Source organism: Gorilla gorilla, chromosome 10 (genome assembly GCF_029281585.2).
Source record: "Gorilla gorilla gorilla isolate KB3781 chromosome 10, NHGRI_mGorGor1-v2.1_pri, whole genome shotgun sequence".
In the NCBI taxonomy this organism is placed as follows: domain Eukaryota; kingdom Metazoa; phylum Chordata; class Mammalia; order Primates; family Hominidae; genus Gorilla; species Gorilla gorilla.
Genome location: NC_073234.2, coordinates 28,351,865 through 28,358,377, shown reverse-complemented (window position 1 = coordinate 28,358,377; position 6,513 = coordinate 28,351,865). Strand labels below are relative to the sequence as shown.

Here is a 6,513-nt window from a genome sequence, read left to right as displayed (position 1 = left end):
AAACATGCTTATCACCAGGGATGGGGAGTCAATGCCAAGATGAGTCTGTACAAACCTTACTAAAATTGCCCTTCTCTTCCATCAGTTTCCCCGATATGTTTCCTAGTCACTTTCCCATCCCCCTTCCAGCCCAAACCCCTTTTTCCTTTGTCATGTCTCCACAATGTATTGTTCTTTGTTAAAATGGTATATAATTCTCAAATCTACCTGCTTTAGAGTTTTCACTTTTTTCTGTGAAGTCCTCCATGCCACATAGAAATATTAACATCAGATAAAAATCTATATTTTTTCCTATTAATATTTTTCCCTGTTAATCTGTCTTTTGGCAGTTCAATTCAGAGACCCAAGCCACGGAACTTAAATAGGTAGAGGAAAAAGTCTTTCCTTCCCTGCAGCATCAAGTACAATGCCCAGGATTTTGGCTTGGGCAAGGGTATGGAGGGGGCTGCCACTCACTGAGGTAGAGAGCACAAGCGAGAAGCAGGTTGATTGGCGAGCGTGTCCACAAAGGTTATTTAGGCCTGCAGAGCATCCAAGTGAGGCTATCTAGTGGACAGTTGAAAGTGTGGGTCTGATGCTACAAATAGAAGCCTAACGTGGAGATGTGTTTGGACATCATAAATATCTAGATGGAGTAGGTGAATTATGAACTCTCCCAGGGAAAGGCCAGGAGTAAGAAGAGAAGAAAATCTAGGTAAGGACTCAGGAACCCTAATATTTACAGACAAGCAGAAGAAAAGAGCCGACAAATATTTTTTAAAAGTGGCTAGTTATATAGGAGAAATGCCAGAGAATAAAAAAGGAAGAAGGTAATCAGTGTGTATCAAACCACTACATCAGTAAGTGCTACTGACCCAAGTCCTAAATCATCTTGAAGCCATCTCTGCTGGTACCATCTTAGGATGTATCACCATCATTCTTGCCTGAAGTCCTGCAACAGCCTTCTAATTGGTCTCCACATTTCTGCTCCTGCCCCCTTGGACACATTTTCTACACAACTTCCAAATGGATCTTTGCTTTAAAATTCTTATTTTGCACTTAGACTAAAATTCAAACTCCATTTTATGACCTGCAAGGCCTTGTGTGATTTGGCCCCTTCTGACTACTTTCTTTCTTTCCAATCTCTCCCGTAATACTCTTCTGCCACAGTGGACTTTGAACACACACAGCCCTTTTTTGCCCTAGGGCCCTTGCACTAGCTGTTTTGTCTGCCTAAAACCCTTTTCACTTCCTTTTCAAATGGCCAGGTTTTCTCATCCTACAGATCCTAACTACCTCCTCTTCAAAGAGGCCTTCAATGGCCCCTCTAGCTAAAATAGAGTCAGCCTCCCCTATAGTTCTCCATCATACCATTATATTTTTGCTTTTTTCATAATACAAGCCACTGTATAATTATTTTCCTTTTTCTCTCAGATCCCCAGGTAGCCATGGTCTTGGGGAAAACTGTGTCCTCCGGAGTGATCAGAGCCCAGTGCTGGACATCATGGAATGTAATTTTTTAACTTATTCATTTCCTTTTTTTTTTTTTTTTTTTGTCTCTTACACAAGACTGTAAGTTTGATAAGGAGGAGCCCCATACCTGCTTTGTTCTCCATTGTATGCCCAGCACCTAGCTCAGGGATCTATCATTTAAGAATGCATGAAACTGTAACAGAAAACCAACAGTAGCTTAAGCCAAGAAGGTTTTCTTTTCCCACATAGCAAGAAATCCAGAGACAGGTTCAGTATTCAATGCTGATGTCTCTGCACTTGCCTTTCTCTCTCCCTCAGGGCTGCAAGATGGCTGATGCAGCTCCTGCCATCTCATCCATGTTTAAGGCAGGAAATTAGGGAGATGAGGACAGGCTGTATCAGTTGCATCTGTCCCATTTTATGAAGAAACAGAAGCTTTCCCAAAAGTTTCCCCATCAGAGTTCTACTTTTATCTCATGGGCCAAAACTAACACACAGGGCCATCCATAGCTGCAAGAGAGAGTGTGTGTTGGGTTTTGTAGCCTCTATAGTGAGGAGCAGCAAGGAAGAAGAATATTCAGAATGGCTCTGAGGTAGCTGATCAACAGTGTCTTTTGCAAGGAGACTATGTAAAGATGCGTATACCTGAGGTCAAGAGTTTGGGAAGATGGTAAACAGCTGGAGAGATGGGTTGAGGCCAGATTGCAGAGGATCATAGTCTTCAATTCTCTATTCTCACTTCTTTTTTTTTTTTTTTTCCTTTTCTTGAGAGAATCTCGCTGTGTTACCCAGGCTGGAGTGCAGTAGCATGATCTCAGCTCACTGCAGCCTCTGCCTCCTGGGTTCAAGTGATTCTCCTGCCTCTGCCTCCCAAGTAGCTGGGATTACAGGTACATGCCACCATGCCCAGCTAATTTTTGTATTTTTAGTAGAGATGGGGGTTTCACCATGTTGGCCAGGCTGGTCTCGAACTCCTGGCCTCAAGTGATCCACCCGCCTCAGCCTCCCAAAGTGCTGGGATTACAGGCATGAGCCACCACACCCGGCCTATTCTCACTTCTGAACCAAGCACATGAGCTAGTGCTCAGGAGCAGTAGCGGCCTCCCCTCATGATGTCTCCTGCTTCCCCCATCTCTCCTCTCTCCCACTTTGAAAACCCAAAACAGTGGAGCATGGTCAAGATGAGGAAAGGAGGAAGCATCTTCAGTCCCTTACCCACAGCGAGGCCATAGCAAGTGACTGGATGATAGTGATAGAGTGAATTAAGAGAAAAAGGGATTAGGAGCTAAGAAAATGAAGGAAGTTTATCCTTGTTTTGGACTTAAGAATGAAAAACAGAACCAATGAGACTAGGATTTCTAATTGTCCATCTGTAGATTAGTAAAGCAATCTTTTTTCCTGATTCCCAGTCATCCTCTTGTCAGTATCTTTCCCAAAATACACTGATGGAAAAACCCTCTGGCCCCATCTCACTCCTCTCTAGGGCCTGGATTAAAGCATACGGCTAATATTTTAGATTGTAAATTGGAAAGCAGTAACCAGGAGAATACAGATATTAATAAAATCTAAACTGTACTCTAGGTTTAATGCTCAGGACCACAGCCTTAAGGCTGCTGCCTCGGCCAGGCGCGTTGGCTCACACCTGTAATCCCAGCACTTTGTGGGGCAGAGGCGGGTGGATTGCTTGTGGTCAGGACTTCAAGAGTCACCTGGCCAACATGGTGAAATGCTGTCTCTACTAAAAATACAAACATTAGCCAAGTGTGGTGGCATGTGCCTGTAGTCCCAGGTACTCAGGAGTCTGAAGCACAAGAATCATTTGAACTCAGGAGGTGGAGGTTGCAGTAAGCCAAGATCGCACCACTGCACTCCAGCCTGGGTGACAAAGCGAGACTCTGTCTCAAAAAAAATAAATAAATAAATAAATAAATAAAGCTGCTGCCTCTGCAGATTAGCATATATGAGGATGTTTTCCCTCCTCCCGAAGCCATCTTCCCGAGGCATGAATATTCCTTGTATGTTTTGTGAGCCTCACCCAGTAAAATTTGTTCTGGATGTCCCACAGCACAACACCACATTCTCATGCTCATGTGAGTGTTTAAGGGCCCTGGGTGACTGTATATAAATACAGTGGAAGGCCTGGCTGAGCTCAGGGAGTTAGTTGGTCATCACTTGTTTAAGAAAGACCTCCTTAATTACGTTTGGCTTCTCCACTCCTGAGTAATGTTACTTTGATCTTGAGCACAGTAATTAAAGTTTCATAGCATGCCACATTGGTGGGTATATAGTTGATTGAATGCCATGGATCTTGCCTTTGAATTTATATTTCTAACTAGCTTTAGCCTTTTTCCTTAGAAGTAATTTTGTTTCTATAGCAACATTATTCTAGAGGAACTGGGGACAGACCCAAACAATATCCACAAATTCAGAATCAAGAATCAAACCATGTAAGGTGGAAATGCCGGAATGGGCTGAAGGTATGGCAAAAATTTGCGTAGGCAATGAAGAGCTATTGCATAATCAAACGTCGGGTAAAAAGACCTCCTCTCTCCTTGGCAATGAATGAATTAGACCCTCATCAAAAAAGTCTTTTATTTTTTATTTATTTTTTATTTTTTTGACATGGAGTCTCACTGAGTCGCCCAGGCTGGAGTGCAGTGGTGCGATCTCGGTTCACTGCAACCTCCACCTCTTCGGTTCAAACGATTCTCCTGCCTCAGCCTCCCGAGTAGCTGGGACTACAGGCGTGCACCACCACACCCAGCTAATTTTTTTGTATTTTTAGTAGAGATGGGGTTTCACCATGTTGGCCAGGCTAGTCTTGAGCTCCTGACCTCAAGTGATCTGCCCACCTCGGCCTCCCAAAGGGCTGGGATTACAGGCATGAGTCACCGTGCCCAGCCAAAAAAGTCGTTTCAAGAGTGGGCTCAAACCCCAGCCTCTTCTCATATCCTGCCTCTTGCTCCCTTTTGGGTCCCTTACCCTCCAGCAGCACTGGAATTATTGCTGGTTCCCCTGGTAGCCTCCCCACCGCCCCTCCTTCATGCCTTCACTCACACTGCTCCCATACCTACAATCCCCAATCCTTTTAGAGTCCAGCTCAAAAGTCTTTGAATTCTTCCTTGGTCTCTTCAGGAACACTCCTTTTTCTCTATGATTTATAATCCCCACCCCACACCCATAGCATAAAGGATGTGTGCACCATAGATGCTCAGTTGTATTAATGTAGATTGGCTGGAATTTTAAAAAATAAGAGCTACTGATAGCTAATATTCATTGAGCATTCACCACGTCCCAGGAACTGTGCAAACTTGTTACATGGACTACCTTATGTATTCTACACAGCCCTATGAGGTGTTCACTAGCACTGTCATCTCTACCCCATGTACAGATGAACTGGGGCAGCTTTGGGAGGCTCGTTAGCATGCTCCAGTCTACGCAGATGATCTGTGACAGAGTCAGAATTTGAGCCCATGCTCTTATCTGCTCTGCAGTACAACACTAAATGCTTAGTTCAATGGCTGGTTTCCCTGGCTGGCAAGAAAGGAAATAAGACAGGGTGTGAATCTACCAGTGAGTACGCTGGGTGGGTGTTCCCTCATCCCTGTATAATTTACTCCGTGGCTCAGCCAGAGTGGCAGTGAGATAATCCCTATGTCCCTAGGGTATGTGACACTGCCTGGAATTTAGATGAACAAACTCCACGAGATCAAAACTCCAGAAGCAGCATAGATACCCAGCAGCAACCTATTTGCCGCTTGTCAAATTAGCAGCCCTTGTTTTCTCTCATATAGTAAAACTCAGCTAAAATAAATTCTTATGCCACCAATACAAACACAAGACTATTGCCCCTTCTTACATAATGTCTATGATGTACTTCTGAAAATATACTGTTTGTTTGTGATCCTGTTGTCTCTGCTTACTTTTTAGAGCCCTTTCTTAGGGGCTAGCAGATTGTGGATTCACATCAGGGTGTCTGCCGGTGTGAGCAGAATGTGTCTTATGAGGGGGGCCCTAAACTGGAGGCAGAGCCCAGCAAAGCCTCGACCATTCTAAGAATCAAAAGGAAGCTTCAGCACTTGGATGTATCTGCAAAGGCTCCACGGAGGAAGTGGACTTACGAGAGTTGATTTAATTATTAGGAGAAGAGGCTTCTTGGTCATTGGAGAACACTACCCTTGCCTCCTTCCCTCTCTCAGAGGATCAGGTGTCCCACCTTCCATCCAAAGCTCATTGTGTCATCTGTGCTGGAGGCCAGGTCTCTCACTTGCTCAGGAATTTCATTCTACCATCTACTCTGTCCTTATTTCAGTCTCTCCCTGGTCTCTGCCTCCTCCTTCTCAACACAAATTCATGCTCACACCTCTTTAATTAGAACAACAAAAAACATCTTCCTTCAGTCTAATCTTGCTTTCCAGGTACATCTCAGCTCTCTCATTACCTCTATAAATTGTCTTACAAATGACTTTACACAGTGTTTACATCCTTCCCCCTCATTTCCTCCACTCATTGACATTTACTTTCTCTGAAACTGATCATCATGAAGTCCAGCATAGTTGGCCGTTATCAGGCCGAACAGCTTCTCTGTACTGTTCAATACTGAGACCTCTCCTTCTCCCTGGTATTCTTCCTCTGGTACCTGTGACCTGCCATTCTCCAGGTGCACCTGCCTCAGGCTACCTCCCCACTTCTTTCATAAGCGCATCTCTCCATGCCCAGCCCTAAATGTTGGTGTCCCCAGGACAGGGTTCTCTACCCTCTTCTGGCTGCATCATGTCATTGTGCCCACTCCCAACAGCAGGTCATCCATGACCATGAAAATCGTGCACATGGGTTCTGTGACCATCCATGACCTATTGACTCCTAAGTATTTATTTACAGCCCATCTCTCTTCTTAATTTTTTTCTTCATCTCATCTCCTTTCAAAATGTCACCCTCAGGTATACGGAAATAAGAAATGGGTTCACTGCTGAGACATACACTGAACAATTCCTCACTGATACAAAAACGTAACAAAAATTCTGGGTTTTTTTTTCAGACGGAGTCTCACTCTGTCACGCA

The 6,513-nt window shown here is 44.2% G+C and overlaps 1 non-coding gene across 1 annotated transcript; it reads right to left on the bottom strand.

Annotated features, from left to right (window-relative positions):
- Window positions 1-1,402: 1,402 nt before the first annotated feature.
- LOC115930343 (small nucleolar RNA SNORD88) lies at window positions 1,403-1,493 on the bottom strand. Its single transcript, XR_004066981.1, has one exon. It is a non-coding gene; the product is annotated as a small nucleolar RNA SNORD88 (small nucleolar RNA).
- Between the last annotated feature and the right edge of the window lie 5,020 nt (window positions 1,494-6,513).